Source organism: Schistocerca americana, unplaced genomic scaffold, assembly GCF_021461395.2.
Source record: "Schistocerca americana isolate TAMUIC-IGC-003095 unplaced genomic scaffold, iqSchAmer2.1 HiC_scaffold_338, whole genome shotgun sequence".
Taxonomy (NCBI): Eukaryota; Metazoa; Arthropoda; class Insecta; order Orthoptera; family Acrididae; genus Schistocerca; species Schistocerca americana.
Genome location: NW_025726058.1, coordinates 52,108 through 73,718, shown reverse-complemented (window position 1 = coordinate 73,718; position 21,611 = coordinate 52,108). Strand labels below are relative to the sequence as shown.

General features: G+C 50.4%; 5 pseudogenes; all 5 read right to left on the bottom strand.

The window, feature by feature from the left end:
• Window positions 1–3,886: 3,886 nt before the first annotated feature.
• Window positions 3,887–4,004, bottom strand: LOC124580616 (annotated as a pseudogene).
• Window positions 4,005–8,028: 4,024 nt separating this feature from the next.
• LOC124580615 lies at window positions 8,029–8,146 on the bottom strand (annotated as a pseudogene).
• A 4,019-nt stretch (window positions 8,147–12,165) lies between these two features.
• On the bottom strand, window positions 12,166–12,283 carry LOC124580613 (annotated as a pseudogene).
• Window positions 12,284–16,302: 4,019 nt separating this feature from the next.
• On the bottom strand, window positions 16,303–16,420 carry LOC124580612 (annotated as a pseudogene).
• Window positions 16,421–20,431: 4,011 nt separating this feature from the next.
• Window positions 20,432–20,549, bottom strand: LOC124580610 (annotated as a pseudogene).
• Window positions 20,550–21,611: the final 1,062 nt, after the last annotated feature.

Sequence of the window (21,611 nt, the reverse complement as noted above, 5' to 3'; positions counted from 1 at the left end):
CGGCGTCTCATAGGCGACTGCCGAACCAAGGTGAGGCGCACAACACAGCTGCTGGATGCACCGCCTGTCATTCGTTTGGTGCGTGCGGCCTCCGACACTGGCTGGCGACGCACCTTGTTCCTGTTATCCGGCGCGGGGCTTGCGCGCGGTGTCCTGCTGGACCGACGGAAGCTTTCTCACCTGCCTGACACGCGCCGCGCTTCCAGATATTTGCGTAATTTGCGCGGTGCATTCTCGCCTGCCTCCCCTTCCGTCCCGACTTGTCCCGACTTTGCTCGACTGCCGCTCGCTGCCGCTCGGGTCGCGGTCCATTTGACAGCACAAGCGCGAGAAACGTCTGCGGGAGGACAAATGAATCAATTTATGATTACAAATCGAATTTGGAGCTGTACGCCGCTGCAGAACGATAGGCGCTATCGTATTTCGGAGCATACCGCCCGATTCGTACTGTTTTGTCGTTTTCAAAGACTTCCTGGCAAACTTGGTTAGCACATTCTCCTTCAAACTGAGTTAGTTGCTGCAGTTTCGTTTCTTACGGCCGTTTAAAATGCTTAGGGAAGTCTCTTTGTCACAACAGAAAGGTGGTATGGAAAGAGGGCTGGCAGGAGTAGCGACTAAAAAGCGAAAAACGAACACAGCCAGAGTTCCCAGGCGCTCACCCAACTGAGTCCTAACGTTGTTGCTTCACTTCGGTGATCGGACGAGAACGGAAGATTTTATTTACTTATTTTTTTGTTTGTTTGCTTGCTTGCTTGCTTGTTTTTGTTTATTTACTTTGTGGAATTTAGCACTGCTACAAAGCAGTAGGCGCTGACGTATTTCAAAACTCATCTGTCGATTCGTAGTGTGTTGTTATTTCCGAGGCGTTCTAGCAATCTTCTTTCGCGCATTCTTGCTCAAACTGAGTCCATTACTGCAATTTCGTATCTTACGTTTGATACAGTGGTTTAAAATGCTTGTGGAAGCATCTTTGTCAACACCTGAAAGTTAGTATGAAAAGAGGGCTGGCAGGTGCAGCGACGTAAAAATGAAAAAATGAGATAGAGCCAACAGCACCTTTTTTTTTTTTAAAACGTAATAAACTTTTATTTACAAAATAACAAATACAGTCATGAGATTCCAAGGTATTTTCAATTTCAATTTCAGTTAGTTATCGAGTCTTTTTCTTTTCTTTACTGATATGTAACTTTGTTGCAATTGTCTGTTTCATTATATTTTGTGCATTTGCAGGTTGATTTACACTGTTGCACTGATTTGTAAGTCAGTGGAGCAAGAATATTTCATTTTTCAGTTTTGTTTGCGTTTTTGTTAAATTTTATGGGTTATTGATTCAAACACTTCTAAGTTCTTTACTTTAGGTCGAGTTTTTGGTCTGGTGCCATTATGTGGCTTGTAGCTATTATTAGAGATGTCTTATTGGCTAAGGCTTACATTTAAGAGACAAAGGACAATGACAAATATGTATGAAAGAATATTATATACATATAGCGAGGTGTCCACGAGATGGTGGTTGAGGGGAAGAGAGCGAGAGGGGGAGAGAGAGAGAAATAGAGAGACAGAGAGAGAGAGAGAGAGAGAGAGAGAGAGAGAGAGAGAGGGCGATACGGAACACATTTGAAACATAATTAAAGAATAATTCTATAAGTGGACAACTATATTCTAGATAAGTTTAACATGATTAAATATGGATTGAATATAGATGTTTCTTTTGTTAGTCTACTCACATAGTCATCTTCGGCGTAGTGATGTTTCGCACATTTTTAAGAACGCTACCTGGATATGCCCTATATGTGAAGCCGTAGCACTGCGGACACTGTTGTTGCACTGCACAAATTTTATACCGAACTCACATTTAACACACAACACTTTGGGGGCGTTGGAGGGTCTCTGCATCGGTGACGACGGAGGCGTGGAGGACTAGGGGGGGGCGTGGTGTGGCGGCAGCGGTGTCGGCGGCGTCGGCGGCGCCGGCGGCGTCGGCGGCGGCGGCAGCGTCGGCGGCGACGGCGGCGGCAGCGGCAGCGGCGGCGGCGGCGGCGCCGGCGGCGGCGGCGGCGGCGGCGGCGGCGGCAGCGGCGGCGGCGGCGGCGGCGGAGACGTCGGAGGCGGTCGTGGCGTGTGGGGACGGAGGGCGTCCTTGAAGGCGGCGTCCAGCGCTATCTGAAGGTAGTTCTGGAACGTCTGCCTGTAGTTGTTTTTCCGCTTGGCTCGCTTGTGTTCCTCCCAGAGATCGGTGAGGAACTGCACTCCGTCCGTTTGTTTTTTTGCGATTATGGCGTGCGCTGTCATCGCGAACGTCCACATGGTCGCGACGCGTTTGGGACGTGGGAAACCTTTTGCAGCCGGGATCGTGAGGGCTGTGGCTTCTATAGTTCGGTGATCCGCCCTGTTCATGAGCGCCACCATTTTCCTGCATGTCTCCCATATCGCCTGACTTGTCGGACATGTGAAGCGGTGTTCCGCGGTGTCGATCTCGTTGCACACTTCGCAGTGCGGCGACTCGCGCATGGCAATGCGCGCTAGGCGCTCGTTCGTCGGTATCTTGTTGTGTACGACTTTGTACCACGTGTCTCTAGCTTCCGGGGGTATGGCTTTCTCAGAGAGATTCTTCCAGACTTGTGGCCAGTCGTGGTCTGGAAGATTCGTCTCTGTTCTGCTTCTTCCTTGTTTGCCTCTCAGTGCACGATAGATTTTCGCTGCAGTTCTCATCTCTTTCACTGCTAGCGTGGATGAGATGTAGCTACTGTCCATTACTATCTGCTTCAAGTAGCGCATCTTGTAGGGTATTCTACTGACATCTACCGGCGCTTCCCCGGAATCGGGTCTGTGTTCTTTCAGTAGAGACGACGTGGTACAGTCTACACTTCTGTCCTCCATTTGTAGAGCTCGGTGGAGCAACAGTGCCGCGCATTTTCTCGTGACATCTATCAGGCCCAGCCCCCCTTCTTCTCTAGGGAGGGTGCTGGTGGCTTGCGACACTTTGAGAATTTCCCGCCTCCACAGCAGGTAGTATACAGCGCTTCCTATAGACTTCCCTATTTCTGTTGGTACGTTCATGACTTGTGCCATGTACCAAGCCTTCGCCAGGATCGTTTCGTTGATCAGCTGTGCTTTCTGATCCAACGTCAGGTTTCTGTTGGCGTGTGTCCTGACGAGTCCTCTCGTGGTGTTCAGGATGTTCCGCCAGTTCTCTGCGGCCATTTTGAGTGGGCAGGCCTGCAGCTGAACACCTAGAACTTTATATCTGTCGGTCACCTGGTACCATGGTCTGGCCTCTCTCAGTTTCCCGTTCCCTATCGGGACGAGCACGGTTTTTTTGGGGTTGGTTTTGGCCCCAGATGCCTTCCCAAAAGACTCTATTATTGGGAGGACTTTGTCGATGTCCTCTTTACCGTCCACGAAAATGCTCAAGTCATCGGCATATGCCATACATGTCACGTTTATATCGTTCAGCTTGTAGCCGTTGACGGTGGCAGCGAGTTTCCTGAGGACTGGGTCGAGGGCTACTGTGAATAGTGCCATCGACAGTGGGCACCCTTGCCTCACAGATTTCCCCAGTTTTATCGGCGTAGATGTCCAGCCGTTTACAGTAACTCTTGACGTGGCATTTGTTAACATGTTTTTGATGACTTGAGCGAATTCGGAGCCAAAACCCAGTCTTGCCAAGGTCTTCAGCAGGTACCGGTGACCGATCCTGTCGAAGGCCTTTTGGAAGTCTACAGAGATGATCGCTGCAGTCGCTCTGTTGGATGCGGCGTGGGCTATAACGTCTCTGTACGTGCAGACGGCGTCGAAAATGTTTCTGCCTAACACTGCACATGTCTGCCATGGGCTGATTGCTTTTTTGAGGGCGAGCTTCATATTTTCCGCGACGCATTTCGCTACGAGCTTGTAGTCCCGGTGTTCCCAGGCGGTCACCCATCCAAGTACTAACCGGGCCCGATGTTGCTTAACTTCGGTGATCGGACGAGAACCGGTGTTTTCAACATGGTATGGCCGTTGGCGTCCTTATACTGTAGCCGCGCCACAGAAGAAGCGTTCGCCTCTTCTCCCAACACACGCAATCGCCGCTTTCCGTGGCACATTTGACGCAAAGCATGTCTTTCCACCTCGAAGGTGGCGCGGAGTGCGCGCTCGCCTCGGCGTCTCATAGGCGACTGCCGAACCAAGGTGAGGCGCACAACACAGCTGCTGGATGCACCGCCTGTCATTCGTTTGGTGCGTGCGGCCTCCGACACTGGCTGGCGACGCACCTTGTTCCTGTTATCCGGCGCGGGGCTTGCGCGCGGTGTCCTGCTGGACCGACGGAAGCTTTCTCACCTGCCTGACACGCGCCGCGCTTCCAGATATTTGCGTAATTTGCGCGGTGCATTCTCGCCTGCCTCCCCTTCCGTCCCGACTTGTCCCGACTTTGCTCGACTGCCGCTCGCTGCCGCTCGGGTCGCGGTCCATTTGACAGCACAAGCGCGAGAAACGTCTGCGGGAGGACAAATGAATCAATTTATGATTACAAATCGAATTTGGAGCTGTACGCCGCTGCAGAACGATAGGCGCTATCGTATTTCGGAGCATACCGCCCGATTCGTACTGTTTTGTCGTTTTCAAAGACTTCCTGGCAAACTTGGTTAGCACATTCTCCTTCAAACTGAGTTAGTTGCTGCAGTTTCGTTTCTTACGGCCGTTTAAAATGCTTAGGGAAGTCTCTTTGTCACAACAGAAAGGTGGTATGGAAAGAGGGCTGGCAGGAGTAGCGACTAAAAAGCGAAAAACGAACACAGCCAGAGTTCCCAGGCGCTCACCCAACTGAGTCCTAACGTTGTTGCTTCACTTCGGTGATCGGACGAGAACGGAAGATTTTATTTACTTATTTTTTTGTTTGTTTGCTTGCTTGCTTGCTTGTTTTTGTTTATTTACTTTGTGGAATTTAGCACTGCTACAAAGCAGTAGGCGCTGACGTATTTCAAAACTCATCTGTCGATTCGTAGTGTGTTGTTATTTCCGAGGCGTTCTAGCAATCTTCTTTCGCGCATTCTTGCTCAAACTGAGTCCATTACTGCAATTTCGTATCTTACGTTTGATACAGTGGTTTAAAATGCTTGTGGAAGCATCTTTGTCAACACCTGAAAGTTAGTATGAAAAGAGGGCTGGCAGGTGCAGCGACGTAAAAATGAAAAAATGAGATAGAGCCAACAGCACCTTTTTTTTTTTTAAAACGTAATAAACTTTTATTTACAAAATAACAAATACAGTCATGAGATTCCAAGGTATTTTCAATTTCAATTTCAGTTAGTTATCGAGTCTTTTTCTTTTCTTTACTGATATGTAACTTTGTTGCAATTGTCTGTTTCATTATATTTTGTGCATTTGCAGGTTGATTTACACTGTTGCACTGATTTGTAAGTCAGTGGAGCAAGAATATTTCATTTTTCAGTTTTGTTTGCGTTTTTGTTAAATTTTATGGGTTATTGATTCAAACACTTCTAAGTTCTTTACTTTAGGTCGAGTTTTTGGTCTGGTGCCATTATGTGGCTTGTAGCTATTATTAGAGATGTCTTATTGGCTAAGGCTTACATTTAAGAGACAAAGGACAATGACAAATATGTATGAAAGAATATTATATACATATAGCGAGGTGTCCACGAGATGGTGGTTGAGGGGAAGAGAGCGAGAGGGGGAGAGAGAGAGAAATAGAGAGACAGAGAGAGAGAGAGAGAGAGAGAGAGAGAGAGAGAGAGAGAGGGCGATACGGAACACATTTGAAACATAATTAAAGAATAATTCTATAAGTGGACAACTATATTCTAGATAAGTTTAACATGATTAAATATGGATTGAATATAGATGTTTCTTTTGTTAGTCTACTCACATAGTCATCTTCGGCGTAGTGATGTTTCGCACATTTTTAAGAACGCTACCTGGATATGCCCTATATGTGAAGCCGTAGCACTGCGGACACTGTTGTTGCACTGCACAAATTTTATACCGAACTCACATTTAACACACAACACTTTGGGGGCGTTGGAGGGTCTCTGCATCGGTGACGACGGAGGCGTGGAGGACTAGGGGGGGGCGTGGTGTGGCGGCAGCGGTGTCGGCGGCGTCGGCGGCGCCGGCGGCGTCGGCGGCGGCGGCAGCGTCGGCGGCGACGGCGGCGGCAGCGGCAGCGGCGGCGGCGGCGGCGCCGGCGGCGGCGGCGGCGGCGGCGGCGGCGGCAGCGGCGGCGGCGGCGGCGGCGGAGACGTCGGAGGCGGTCGTGGCGTGTGGGGACGGAGGGCGTCCTTGAAGGCGGCGTCCAGCGCTATCTGAAGGTAGTTCTGGAACGTCTGCCTGTAGTTGTTTTTCCGCTTGGCTCGCTTGTGTTCCTCCCAGAGATCGGTGAGGAACTGCACTCCGTCCGTTTGTTTTTTTGCGATTATGGCGTGCGCTGTCATCGCGAACGTCCACATGGTCGCGACGCGTTTGGGACGTGGGAAACCTTTTGCAGCCGGGATCGTGAGGGCTGTGGCTTCTATAGTTCGGTGATCCGCCCTGTTCATGAGCGCCACCATTTTCCTGCATGTCTCCCATATCGCCTGACTTGTCGGACATGTGAAGCGGTGTTCCGCGGTGTCGATCTCGTTGCACACTTCGCAGTGCGGCGACTCGCGCATGGCAATGCGCGCTAGGCGCTCGTTCGTCGGTATCTTGTTGTGTACGACTTTGTACCACGTGTCTCTAGCTTCCGGGGGTATGGCTTTCTCAGAGAGATTCTTCCAGACTTGTGGCCAGTCGTGGTCTGGAAGATTCGTCTCTGTTCTGCTTCTTCCTTGTTTGCCTCTCAGTGCACGATAGATTTTCGCTGCAGTTCTCATCTCTTTCACTGCTAGCGTGGATGAGATGTAGCTACTGTCCATTACTATCTGCTTCAAGTAGCGCATCTTGTAGGGTATTCTACTGACATCTACCGGCGCTTCCCCGGAATCGGGTCTGTGTTCTTTCAGTAGAGACGACGTGGTACAGTCTACACTTCTGTCCTCCATTTGTAGAGCTCGGTGGAGCAACAGTGCCGCGCATTTTCTCGTGACATCTATCAGGCCCAGCCCCCCTTCTTCTCTAGGGAGGGTGCTGGTGGCTTGCGACACTTTGAGAATTTCCCGCCTCCACAGCAGGTAGTATACAGCGCTTCCTATAGACTTCCCTATTTCTGTTGGTACGTTCATGACTTGTGCCATGTACCAAGCCTTCGCCAGGATCGTTTCGTTGATCAGCTGTGCTTTCTGATCCAACGTCAGGTTTCTGTTGGCGTGTGTCCTGACGAGTCCTCTCGTGGTGTTCAGGATGTTCCGCCAGTTCTCTGCGGCCATTTTGAGTGGGCAGGCCTGCAGCTGAACACCTAGAACTTTATATCTGTCGGTCACCTGGTACCATGGTCTGGCCTCTCTCAGTTTCCCGTTCCCTATCGGGACGAGCACGGTTTTTTTGGGGTTGGTTTTGGCCCCAGATGCCTTCCCAAAAGACTCTATTATTGGGAGGACTTTGTCGATGTCCTCTTTACCGTCCACGAAAATGCTCAAGTCATCGGCATATGCCATACATGTCACGTTTATATCGTTCAGCTTGTAGCCGTTGACGGTGGCAGCGAGTTTCCTGAGGACTGGGTCGAGGGCTACTGTGAATAGTGCCATCGACAGTGGGCACCCTTGCCTCACAGATTTCCCCAGTTTTATCGGCGTAGATGTCCAGCCGTTTACAGTAACTCTTGACGTGGCATTTGTTAACATGTTTTTGATGACTTGAGCGAATTCGGAGCCAAAACCCAGTCTTGCCAAGGTCTTCAGCAGGTACCGGTGACCGATCCTGTCGAAGGCCTTTTGGAAGTCTACAGAGATGATCGCTGCAGTCGCTCTGTTGGATGCGGCGTGGGCTATAACGTCTCTGTACGTGCAGACGGCGTCGAAAATGTTTCTGCCTAACACTGCACATGTCTGCCATGGGCTGATTGCTTTTTTGAGGGCGAGCTTCATATTTTCCGCGACGCATTTCGCTACGAGCTTGTAGTCCCGGTGTTCCCAGGCGGTCACCCATCCAAGTACTAACCGGGCCCGATGTTGCTTAACTTCGGTGATCGGACGAGAACCGGTGTTTTCAACATGGTATGGCCGTTGGCGTCCTTATACTGTAGCCGCGCCACAGAAGAAGCGTTCGCCTCTTCTCCCAACACACGCAATCGCCGCTTTCCGTGGCACATTTGACGCAAAGCATGTCTTTCCACCTCGAAGGTGGCGCGGAGTGCGCGCTCGCCTCGGCGTCTCATAGGCGACTGCCGAACCAAGGTGAGGCGCACAACACAGCTGCTGGATGCACCGCCTGTCATTCGTTTGGTGCGTGCGGCCTCCGACACTGGCTGGCGACGCACCTTGTTCCTGTTATCCGGCGCGGGGCTTGCGCGCGGTGTCCTGCTGGACCGACGGAAGCTTTCTCACCTGCCTGACACGCGCCGCGCTTCCAGATATTTGCGTAATTTGCGCGGTGCATTCTCGCCTGCCTCCCCTTCCGTCCCGACTTGTCCCGACTTTGCTCGACTGCCGCTCGCTGCCGCTCGGGTCGCGGTCCATTTGACAGCACAAGCGCGAGAAACGTCTGCGGGAGGACAAATGAATCAATTTATGATTACAAATCGAATTTGGAGCTGTACGCCGCTGCAGAACGATAGGCGCTATCGTATTTCGGAGCATACCGCCCGATTCGTACTGTTTTGTCGTTTTCAAAGACTTCCTGGCAAACTTGGTTAGCACATTCTCCTTCAAACTGAGTTAGTTGCTGCAGTTTCGTTTCTTACGGCCGTTTAAAATGCTTAGGGAAGTCTCTTTGTCACAACAGAAAGGTGGTATGGAAAGAGGGCTGGCAGGAGTAGCGACTAAAAAGCGAAAAACGAACACAGCCAGAGTTCCCAGGCGCTCACCCAACTGAGTCCTAACGTTGTTGCTTCACTTCGGTGATCGGACGAGAACGGAAGATTTTATTTACTTATTTTTTTGTTTGTTTGCTTGCTTGCTTGCTTGTTTTTGTTTATTTACTTTGTGGAATTTAGCACTGCTACAAAGCAGTAGGCGCTGACGTATTTCAAAACTCATCTGTCGATTCGTAGTGTGTTGTTATTTCCGAGGCGTTCTAGCAATCTTCTTTCGCGCATTCTTGCTCAAACTGAGTCCATTACTGCAATTTCGTATCTTACGTTTGATACAGTGGTTTAAAATGCTTGTGGAAGCATCTTTGTCAACACCTGAAAGTTAGTATGAAAAGAGGGCTGGCAGGTGCAGCGACGTAAAAATGAAAAAATGAGATAGAGCCAACAGCACCTTTTTTTTTTTTAAAACGTAATAAACTTTTATTTACAAAATAACAAATACAGTCATGAGATTCCAAGGTATTTTCAATTTCAATTTCAGTTAGTTATCGAGTCTTTTTCTTTTCTTTACTGATATGTAACTTTGTTGCAATTGTCTGTTTCATTATATTTTGTGCATTTGCAGGTTGATTTACACTGTTGCACTGATTTGTAAGTCAGTGGAGCAAGAATATTTCATTTTTCAGTTTTGTTTGCGTTTTTGTTAAATTTTATGGGTTATTGATTCAAACACTTCTAAGTTCTTTACTTTAGGTCGAGTTTTTGGTCTGGTGCCATTATGTGGCTTGTAGCTATTATTAGAGATGTCTTATTGGCTAAGGCTTACATTTAAGAGACAAAGGACAATGACAAATATGTATGAAAGAATATTATATACATATAGCGAGGTGTCCACGAGATGGTGGTTGAGGGGAAGAGAGCGAGAGAGGGAGAGAGAGAGAAATAGAGAGACAGAGAGAGAGAGAGAGAGAGAGAGAGAGAGAGAGAGAGAGGGCGATACGGAACACATTTGAAACATAATTAAAGAATAATTCTATAAGTGGACAACTATATTCTAGATAAGTTTAACATGATTAAATATGGATTGAATATAGATGTTTCTTTTGTTAGTCTACTCACATAGTCATCTTCGGCGTAGTGATGTTTCGCACATTTTTAAGAACGCTACCTGGATATGCCCTATATGTGAAGCCGTAGCACTGCGGACACTGTTGTTGCACTGCACAAATTTTATACCGAACTCACATTTAACACACAACACTTTGGGGGCGTTGGAGGGTCTCTGCATCGGTGACGACGGAGGCGTGGAGGACTAGGGGGGGGCGTGGTGTGGCGGCAGCGGTGTCGGCGGCGTCGGCGGCGCCGGCGGCGTCGGCGGCGGCGGCAGCGTCGGCGGCGACGGCGGCGGCAGCGGCAGCGGCGGCGGCGGCGGCGCCGGCGGCGGCGGCGGCGGCGGCGGCGGCAGCGGCGGCGGCGGCGGCGGCGGAGACGTCGGAGGCGGTCGTGGCGTGTGGGGACGGAGGGCGTCCTTGAAGGCGGCGTCCAGCGCTATCTGAAGGTAGTTCTGGAACGTCTGCCTGTAGTTGTTTTTCCGCTTGGCTCGCTTGTGTTCCTCCCAGAGATCGGTGAGGAACTGCACTCCGTCCGTTTGTTTTTTTGCGATTATGGCGTGCGCTGTCATCGCGAACGTCCACATGGTCGCGACGCGTTTGGGACGTGGGAAACCTTTTGCAGCCGGGATCGTGAGGGCTGTGGCTTCTATAGTTCGGTGATCCGCCCTGTTCATGAGCGCCACCATTTTCCTGCATGTCTCCCATATCGCCTGACTTGTCGGACATGTGAAGCGGTGTTCCGCGGTGTCGATCTCGTTGCACACTTCGCAGTGCGGCGACTCGCGCATGGCAATGCGCGCTAGGCGCTCGTTCGTCGGTATCTTGTTGTGTACGACTTTGTACCACGTGTCTCTAGCTTCCGGGGGTATGGCTTTCTCAGAGAGATTCTTCCAGACTTGTGGCCAGTCGTGGTCTGGAAGATTCGTCTCTGTTCTGCTTCTTCCTTGTTTGCCTCTCAGTGCACGATAGATTTTCGCTGCAGTTCTCATCTCTTTCACTGCTAGCGTGGATGAGATGTAGCTACTGTCCATTACTATCTGCTTCAAGTAGCGCATCTTGTAGGGTATTCTACTGACATCTACCGGCGCTTCCCCGGAATCGGGTCTGTGTTCTTTCAGTAGAGACGACGTGGTACAGTCTACACTTCTGTCCTCCATTTGTAGAGCTCGGTGGAGCAACAGTGCCGCGCATTTTCTCGTGACATCTATCAGGCCCAGCCCCCCTTCTTCTCTAGGGAGGGTGCTGGTGGCTTGCGACACTTTGAGAATTTCCCGCCTCCACAGCAGGTAGTATACAGCGCTTCCTATAGACTTCCCTATTTCTGTTGGTACGTTCATGACTTGTGCCATGTACCAAGCCTTCGCCAGGATCGTTTCGTTGATCAGCTGTGCTTTCTGATCCAACGTCAGGTTTCTGTTGGCGTGTGTCCTGACGAGTCCTCTCGTGGTGTTCAGGATGTTCCGCCAGTTCTCTGCGGCCATTTTGAGTGGGCAGGCCTGCAGCTGAACACCTAGAACTTTATATCTGTCGGTCACCTGGTACCATGGTCTGGCCTCTCTCAGTTTCCCGTTCCCTATCGGGACGAGCACGGTTTTTTTGGGGTTGGTTTTGGCCCCAGATGCCTTCCCAAAAGACTCTATTATTGGGAGGACTTTGTCGATGTCCTCTTTACCGTCCACGAAAATGCTCAAGTCATCGGCATATGCCATACATGTCACGTTTATATCGTTCAGCTTGTAGCCGTTGACGGTGGCAGCGAGTTTCCTGAGGACTGGGTCGAGGGCTACTGTGAATAGTGCCATCGACAGTGGGCACCCTTGCCTCACAGATTTCCCCAGTTTTATCGGCGTAGATGTCCAGCCGTTTACAGTAACTCTTGACGTGGCATTTGTTAACATGTTTTTGATGACTTGAGCGAATTCGGAGCCAAAACCCAGTCTTGCCAAGGTCTTCAGCAGGTACCGGTGACCGATCCTGTCGAAGGCCTTTTGGAAGTCTACAGAGATGATCGCTGCAGTCGCTCTGTTGGATGCGGCGTGGGCTATAACGTCTCTGTACGTGCAGACGGCGTCGAAAATGTTTCTGCCTAACACTGCACATGTCTGCCATGGGCTGATTGCTTTTTTGAGGGCGAGCTTCATATTTTCCGCGACGCATTTCGCTACGAGCTTGTAGTCCCGGTGTTCCCAGGCGGTCACCCATCCAAGTACTAACCGGGCCCGATGTTGCTTAACTTCGGTGATCGGACGAGAACCGGTGTTTTCAACATGGTATGGCCGTTGGCGTCCTTATACTGTAGCCGCGCCACAGAAGAAGCGTTCGCCTCTTCTCCCAACACACGCAATCGCCGCTTTCCGTGGCACATTTGACGCAAAGCATGTCTTTCCACCTCGAAGGTGGCGCGGAGTGCGCGCTCGCCTCGGCGTCTCATAGGCGACTGCCGAACCAAGGTGAGGCGCACAACACAGCTGCTGGATGCACCGCCTGTCATTCGTTTGGTGCGTGCGGCCTCCGACACTGGCTGGCGACGCACCTTGTTCCTGTTATCCGGCGCGGGGCTTGCGCGCGGTGTCCTGCTGGACCGACGGAAGCTTTCTCACCTGCCTGACACGCGCCGCGCTTCCAGATATTTGCGTAATTTGCGCGGTGCATTCTCGCCTGCCTCCCCTTCCGTCCCGACTTGTCCCGACTTTGCTCGACTGCCGCTCGCTGCCGCTCGGGTCGCGGTCCATTTGACAGCACAAGCGCGAGAAACGTCTGCGGGAGGACAAATGAATCAATTTATGATTACAAATCGAATTTGGAGCTGTACGCCGCTGCAGAACGATAGGCGCTATCGTATTTCGGAGCATACCGCCCGATTCGTACTGTTTTGTCGTTTTCAAAGACTTCCTGGCAAACTTGGTTAGCACATTCTCCTTCAAACTGAGTTAGTTGCTGCAGTTTCGTTTCTTACGGCCGTTTAAAATGCTTAGGGAAGTCTCTTTGTCACAACAGAAAGGTGGTATGGAAAGAGGGCTGGCAGGAGTAGCGACTAAAAAGCGAAAAACGAACACAGCCAGAGTTCCCAGGCGCTCACCCAACTGAGTCCTAACGTTGTTGCTTCACTTCGGTGATCGGACGAGAACGGAAGATTTTATTTACTTATTTTTTTGTTTGTTTGCTTGCTTGCTTGCTTGTTTTTGTTTATTTACTTTGTGGAATTTAGCACTGCTACAAAGCAGTAGGCGCTGACGTATTTCAAAACTCATCTGTCGATTCGTAGTGTGTTGTTATTTCCGAGGCGTTCTAGCAATCTTCTTTCGCGCATTCTTGCTCAAACTGAGTCCATTACTGCAATTTCGTATCTTACGTTTGATACAGTGGTTTAAAATGCTTGTGGAAGCATCTTTGTCAACACCTGAAAGTTAGTATGAAAAGAGGGCTGGCAGGTGCAGCGACGTAAAAATGAAAAAATGAGATAGAGCCAACAGCACCTTTTTTTTTTTTAAAACGTAATAAACTTTTATTTACAAAATAACAAATACAGTCATGAGATTCCAAGGTATTTTCAATTTCAATTTCAGTTAGTTATCGAGTCTTTTTCTTTTCTTTACTGATATGTAACTTTGTTGCAATTGTCTGTTTCATTATATTTTGTGCATTTGCAGGTTGATTTACACTGTTGCACTGATTTGTAAGTCAGTGGAGCAAGAATATTTCATTTTTCAGTTTTGTTTGCGTTTTTGTTAAATTTTATGGGTTATTGATTCAAACACTTCTAAGTTCTTTACTTTAGGTCGAGTTTTTGGTCTGGTGCCATTATGTGGCTTGTAGCTATTATTAGAGATGTCTTATTGGCTAAGGCTTACATTTAAGAGACAAAGGACAATGACAAATATGTATGAAAGAATATTATATACATATAGCGAGGTGTCCACGAGATGGTGGTTGAGGGGAAGAGAGCGAGAGAGGGAGAGAGAGAGAAATAGAGAGACAGAGAGAGAGAGAGAGAGAGAGAGAGAGAGAGAGAGAGAGGGCGATACGGAACACATTTGAAACATAATTAAAGAATAATTCTATAAGTGGACAACTATATTCTAGATAAGTTTAACATGATTAAATATGGATTGAATATAGATGTTTCTTTTGTTAGTCTACTCACATAGTCATCTTCGGCGTAGTGATGTTTCGCACATTTTTAAGAACGCTACCTGGATATGCCCTATATGTGAAGCCGTAGCACTGCGGACACTGTTGTTGCACTGCACAAATTTTATACCGAACTCACATTTAACACACAACACTTTGGGGGCGTTGGAGGGTCTCTGCATCGGTGACGACGGAGGCGTGGAGGACTAGGGGGGGGCGTGGTGTGGCGGCAGCGGTGTCGGCGGCGTCGGCGGCGCCGGCGGCGTCGGCGGCGGCGGCAGCGTCGGCGGCGACGGCGGCGGCAGCGGCAGCGGCGGCGGCGGCGGCGCCGGCGGCGGCGGCGGCGGCGGCGGCGGCAGCGGCGGCGGCGGCGGCGGCGGAGACGTCGGAGGCGGTCGTGGCGTGTGGGGACGGAGGGCGTCCTTGAAGGCGGCGTCCAGCGCTATCTGAAGGTAGTTCTGGAACGTCTGCCTGTAGTTGTTTTTCCGCTTGGCTCGCTTGTGTTCCTCCCAGAGATCGGTGAGGAACTGCACTCCGTCCGTTTGTTTTTTTGCGATTATGGCGTGCGCTGTCATCGCGAACGTCCACATGGTCGCGACGCGTTTGGGACGTGGGAAACCTTTTGCAGCCGGGATCGTGAGGGCTGTGGCTTCTATAGTTCGGTGATCCGCCCTGTTCATGAGCGCCACCATTTTCCTGCATGTCTCCCATATCGCCTGACTTGTCGGACATGTGAAGCGGTGTTCCGCGGTGTCGATCTCGTTGCACACTTCGCAGTGCGGCGACTCGCGCATGGCAATGCGCGCTAGGCGCTCGTTCGTCGGTATCTTGTTGTGTACGACTTTGTACCACGTGTCTCTAGCTTCCGGGGGTATGGCTTTCTCAGAGAGATTCTTCCAGACTTGTGGCCAGTCGTGGTCTGGAAGATTCGTCTCTGTTCTGCTTCTTCCTTGTTTGCCTCTCAGTGCACGATAGATTTTCGCTGCAGTTCTCATCTCTTTCACTGCTAGCGTGGATGAGATGTAGCTACTGTCCATTACTATCTGCTTCAAGTAGCGCATCTTGTAGGGTATTCTACTGACATCTACCGGCGCTTCCCCGGAATCGGGTCTGTGTTCTTTCAGTAGAGACGACGTGGTACAGTCTACACTTCTGTCCTCCATTTGTAGAGCTCGGTGGAGCAACAGTGCCGCGCATTTTCTCGTGACATCTATCAGGCCCAGCCCCCCTTCTTCTCTAGGGAGGGTGCTGGTGGCTTGCGACACTTTGAGAATTTCCCGCCTCCACAGCAGGTAGTATACAGCGCTTCCTATAGACTTCCCTATTTCTGTTGGTACGTTCATGACTTGTGCCATGTACCAAGCCTTCGCCAGGATCGTTTCGTTGATCAGCTGTGCTTTCTGATCCAACGTCAGGTTTCTGTTGGCGTGTGTCCTGACGAGTCCTCTCGTGGTGTTCAGGATGTTCCGCCAGTTCTCTGCGGCCATTTTGAGTGGGCAGGCCTGCAGCTGAACACCTAGAACTTTATATCTGTCGGTCACCTGGTACCATGGTCTGGCCTCTCTCAGTTTCCCGTTCCCTATCGGGACGAGCACGGTTTTTTTGGGGTTGGTTTTGGCCCCAGATGCCTTCCCAAAAGACTCTATTATTGGGAGGACTTTGTCGATGTCCTCTTTACCGTCCACGAAAATGCTCAAGTCATCGGCATATGCCATACATGTCACGTTTATATCGTTCAGCTTGTAGCCGTTGACGGTGGCAGCGAGTTTCCTGAGGACTGGGTCGAGGGCTACTGTGAATAGTGCCATCGACAGTGGGCACCCTTGCCTCACAGATTTCCCCAGTTTTATCGGCGTAGATGTCCAGCCGTTTACAGTAACTCTTGACGTGGCATTTGTTAACATGTTTTTGATGACTTGAGCGAATTCGGAGCCAAAACCCAGTCTTGCCAAGGTCTTCAGCAGGTACCGGTGACCGATCCTGTCGAAGGCCTTTTGGAAGTCTACAGAGATGATCGCTGCAGTCGCTCTGTTGGATGCGGCGTGGGCTATAACGTCTCTGTACGTGCAGACGGCGTCGAAAATGTTTCTGCCTAACACTGCACATGTCTGCCATGGGCTGATTGCTTTTTTGAGGGCGAGCTTCATATTTTCCGCGACGCATTTCGCTACGAGCTTGTAGTCCCGGTGTTCCCAGGCGGTCACCCATCCAAGTACTAACCGGGCCCGATGTTGCTTAACTTCGGTGATCGGACGAGAACCGGTGTTTTCAACATGGTATGGCCGTTGGCGTCCTTATACTGTAGCCGCGCCACAGAAGAAGCGTTCGCCTCTTCTCCCAACACACGCAATCGCCGCTTTCCGTGGCACATTTGACGCAAAGCATGTCTTTCCACCTCGAAGGTGGCGCGGAGTGCGCGCTCGCCTCGGCGTCTCATAGGCGACTGCCGAACCAAGGTGAGGCGCACAACACAGCTGCTGGATGCACCGCCTGTCATTCGTTTGGTGCGTGCGGCCTCCGACACTGGCTGGCGACGCACCTTGTTCCTGTTATCCGGCGCGGGGCTTGCGCGCGGTGTCCTGCTGGACCGACGGAAGCTTTCTCACCTGCCTGACACGCGCCGCGCTTCCAGATATTTGCGTAATTTGCGCGGTGCATTCTCGCCTGCCTCCCCTTCCGTCCCGACTTGTCCCGACTTTGCTCGACTGCCGCTCGCTGCCGCTCGGGTCGCGGTCCATTTGACAGCACAAGCGCGAGAAACGTCTGCGGGAGGACAAATGAATCAATTTATGATTACAAATCGAATTTGGAGCTGTACGCCGCTGCAGAACGATAGGCGCTATCGTATTTCGGAGCATACCGCCCGATTCGTACTGTTTTGTCGTTTTCAAAGACTTCCTGGCAAACTTGGTTAGCACATTCTCCTTCAAACTGAGTTAGTTGCTGCAGTTTCGTTTCTTACGGCCGTTTAAAATGCTTAGGGAAGTCTCTTTGTCACAACAGAAAGGTGGTATGGAAAGAGGGCTGGCAGGAGTAGCGACTAAAAAGCGAAAAACGAACACAGCCAGAGTTCCCAGGCGCTCACCCAACTGAGTCCTAACGTTGTTGCTTCACTTCGGTGATCGGACGAGAACGGAAGATTTTATTTACTTATTTTTTTGTTTGTTTGCTTGCTTGCTTGCTTGCTTGTTTTTGTTTATTTACTTTGTGGAATTTAGCACTGCTACAAAGCAGTAGGCGCTGACGTATTTCAAAACTCATCTGTCGATTCGTAGTGTGTTGTTATTTCCGAGGCGTTCTAGCAATCTTCTTTCGCGCATTCTTGCTCAAACTGAGTCCATTACTGCAATTTCGTATCTTACGTTTGATACAGTGGTTTAAAATGCTTGTGGAAGCATCTTTGTCAACACCTGAAAGTTAGTATGAAAAGAGGGCTGGCAGGTGCAGCGACGTAAAAATGAAAAAATGAGATAGAGCCAACAGCACCTTTTTTTTTTTTAAAACGTAATAAACTTTTATTTACAAAATAACAAATACAGTCATGAGATTCCAAGGTATTTTCAATTTCAATTTCAGTTAGTTATCGAGTCTTTTTCTTTTCTTTACTGATATGTAACTTTGTTGCAATTGTCTGTTTCATTATATTTTGTGCATTTGCAGGTTGATTTACACTGTTGCACTGATTTGTAAGTCAGTGGAGCAAGAATATTTCATTTTTCAGTTTTGTTTGCGTTTTTGTTAAATTTTATGGGTTATTGATTCAAACACTTCTAAGTTCTTTACTTTAGGTCGAGTTTTTGGTCTGGTGCCATTATGTGGCTTGTAGCTATTATTAGAGATGTCTTATTGGCTAAGGCTTACATTTAAGAGACAAAGGACAATGACAAATATGTATGAAAGAATATTATATACATATAGCGAGGTGTCCACGAGATGGTGGTTGAGGGGAAGAGAGCGAGAGAGGGAGAGAGAGAGAAATAGAGAGACAGAGAGAGAGAGAGAGAGAGAGAGAGAGAGAGAGAGAGAGGGCGATACGGAACACATTTGAAACATAATTAAAGAATAATTCTATAAGTGGACAACTATATTCTAGATAAGTTTAACATGATTAAATATGGATTGAATATAGATGTTTCTTTTGTTAGTCTACTCACATAGTCATCTTCGGCGTAGTGATGTTTCGCACATTTTTAAGAACGCTACCTGGATATGCCCTATATGTGAAGCCGTAGCACTGCGGACACTGTTGTTGCACTGCACAAATTTTATACCGAACTCACATTTAACACACAACACTTTGGGGGCGTTGGAGGGTCTCTGCATCGGTGACGACGGAGGCGTGGAGGACTAGGGGGGGGCGTGGTGTGGCGGCAGCGGTGTCGGCGGCGTCGGCGGCGCCGGCGGCGGCAGCGTCGGCGGCGACGGCGGCGGCAGCGGCAGCGGCGGCGGCGGCGGCGCCGGCGGCGGCGGCGGCGGCGGCGGCGGCAGCGGCGGCGGCGGCGGCGGCGGAGACGTCGGAGGCGGTCGTGGCGTGTGGGGACGGAGGGCGTCCTTGAAGGCGGCGTCCAGCGCTATCTGAAGGTAGTTCTGGAACGTCTGCCTGTAGTTGTTTTTCCGCTTGGCTCGCTTGTGTTCCTCCCAGAGATCGGTGAGGAACTGCACTCCGTCCGTTTGTTTTTTTGCGATTATGGCGTGCGCTGTCATCGCGAACGTCCACATGGTCGCGACGCGTTTGGGACGTGGGAAACCTTTTGCAGCCGGGATCGTGAGGGCTGTGGCTTCTATAGTTCGGTGATCCGCCCTGTTCATGAGCGCCACCATTTTCCTGCATGTCTCCCATATCGCCTGACTTGTCGGACATGTGAAGCGGTGTTCCGCGGTGTCGATCTCGTTGCACACTTCGCAGTGCGGCGACTCGCGCATGGCAATGCGCGCTAGGCGCTCGTTCGTCGGTATCTTGTTGTGTACGACTTTGTACCACGTGTCTCTAGCTTCCGGGGGTATGGCTTTCTCAGAGAGATTCTTCCAGACTTGTGGCCAGTCGTGGTCTGGAAGATTCGTCTCTGTTCTGCTTCTTCCTTGTTTGCCTCTCAGTGCACGATAGATTTTCGCTGCAGTTCTCATCTCTTTCACTGCTAGCGTGGATGAGATGTAGCTACTGTCCATTACTATCTGCTTCAAGTAGCGCATCTTGTAGGGTATTCTACTGACATCTACCGGCGCTTCCCCGGAATCGGGTCTGTGTTCTTTCAGTAGAGACGACGTGGTACAGTCTACACTTCTGTCCTCCATTTGTAGAGCTCGGTGGAGCAACAGTGCCGCGCATTTTCTCGTGACATCTATCAGGCCCAGCCCCCCTTCTTCTCTAGGGAGGGTGCTGGTGGCTTGCGACACTTTGAGAATTTCCCGCCTCCACAGCAGGTAGTATACAGCGCTTCCTATAGACTTCCCTATTTCTGTTGGTACGTTCATGACTTGTGCCATGTACCAAGCCTTCGCCAGGATCGTTTCGTTGATCAGCTGTGCTTTCTGATCCAACGTCAGGTTTCTGTTGGCGTGTGTCCTGACGAGTCCTCTCGTGGTGTTCAGGATGTTCCGCCAGTTCTCTGCGGCCATTTTGAGTGGGCAGGCCTGCAGCTGAACACCTAGAACTTTATATCTGTCGGTCACCTGGTACCATGGTCTGGCCTCTCTCAGTTTCCCGTTCCCTATCGGGACGAGCACGGTTTTTTTGGGGTTGGTTTTGGCCCCAGATGCCTTCCCAAAAGACTCTATTATTGGGAGGACTTTGTCGATGTCCTCTTTACCGTCCACGAAAATGCTCAAGTCATCGGCATATGCCATACATGTCACGTTTATATCGTTCAGCTTGTAGCCGTTGACGGTGGCAGCGAGTTTCCTGAGGACTGGGTCGAGGGCTACTGTGAATAGTGCCATCGACAGTGGGCACCCTTGCCTCACAGATTTCCCCAGTTTTATCGGCGTAGATGTCCAGCCGTTTACAGTAACTCTTGACGTGGCATTTGTTAACATGTTTTTGATGACTTGAGCGAATTCGGAGCCAAAACCCAGTCTTGCCAAGGTCTTCAGCAGGTACCGGTGACCGATCCTGTCGAAGGCCTTTTGGAAGTCTACAGAGATGATCGCTGCAGTCGCTCTGTTGGATGCGGCGTGGGCTATAACGTCTCTGTACGTGCAGACGGCGTCGAAAATGTTTCTGCCTAACACTGCACATGTCTGCCATGGGCTGATTGCTTTTTTGAGGGCGAGCTTCATATTTTCCGCGACGCATTTCGCTACGAGCTTGTAGTCCCGGTGTTCCCAGGCGGTCACCCATCCAAGTACTAACCGGGCCCGATGTTGCTTAACTTCGGTGATCGGACGAGAACCGGTGTTTTCAACATGGTATGGCCGTTGGCGTCCTTATACTGTAGCCGCGCCACAGAAGAAGCGTTCGCCTCTTCTCCCAACACACGCAATCGCCGCTTTCCGTGGCACATTTGACGCAAAGCATGTCTTTCCACCTCGAAGGTGGCGCGGAGTGCGCGCTCGCCTCGGCGTCTCATAGGCGACTGCCGAACCAAGGTGAGGCGCACAACACAGCTGCTGGATGCACCGCCTGTCATTCGTTTGGTGCGTGCGGCCTCCGACACTGGCTGGCGACGCACCTTGTTCCTGTTATCCGGCGCGGGGCTTGCGCGCGGTGTCCTGCTGGACCGACGGAAGCTTTCTCACCTGCCTGACACGCGCCGCGCTTCCAGATATTTGCGTAATTTGCGCGGTGCATTCTCGCCTGCCTCCCCTTCCGTCCCGACTTGTCCCGACTTTGCTCGACTGCCGCTCGCTGCCGCTCGGGTCGCGGTCCATTTGACAGCACAAGCGCGAGAAACGTCTGCGGGAGGACAAATGAATCAATTTATGATTACAAATCGAATTTGGAGCTGTACGCCGCTGCAGAACGATAGGCGCTATCGTATTTCGGAGCATACCGCCCGATTCGTACTGTTTTGTCGTTTTCAAAGACTTCCTGGCAAACTTGGTTAGCACATTCTCCTTCAAACTGAGTTAGTTGCTGCAGTTTCGTTTCTTACGGCCGTTTAAAATGCTTAGGGAAGTCTCTTTGTCACAACAGAAAGGTGGTATGGAAAGAGGGCTGGCAGGAGTAGCGACTAAAAAGCGAAAAACGAACACAGCCAGAGTTCCCAGGCGCTCACCCAACTGAGTCCTAACGTTGTTGCTTCACTTCGGTGATCGGACGAGAACGGAAGATTTTATTTACTTATTTTTTTGTTTGTTTGCTTGCTTGCTTGCTTGTTTTTGTTTATTTACTTTGTGGAATTTAGCACTGCTACAAAGCAGTAGGCGCTGACGTATTTCAAAACTCATCTGTCGATTCGTAGTGTGTTGTTATTTCCGAGGCGTTCTAGCAATCTTCTTTCGCGCATTCTTGCTCAAACTGAGTCCATTACTGCAATTTCGTA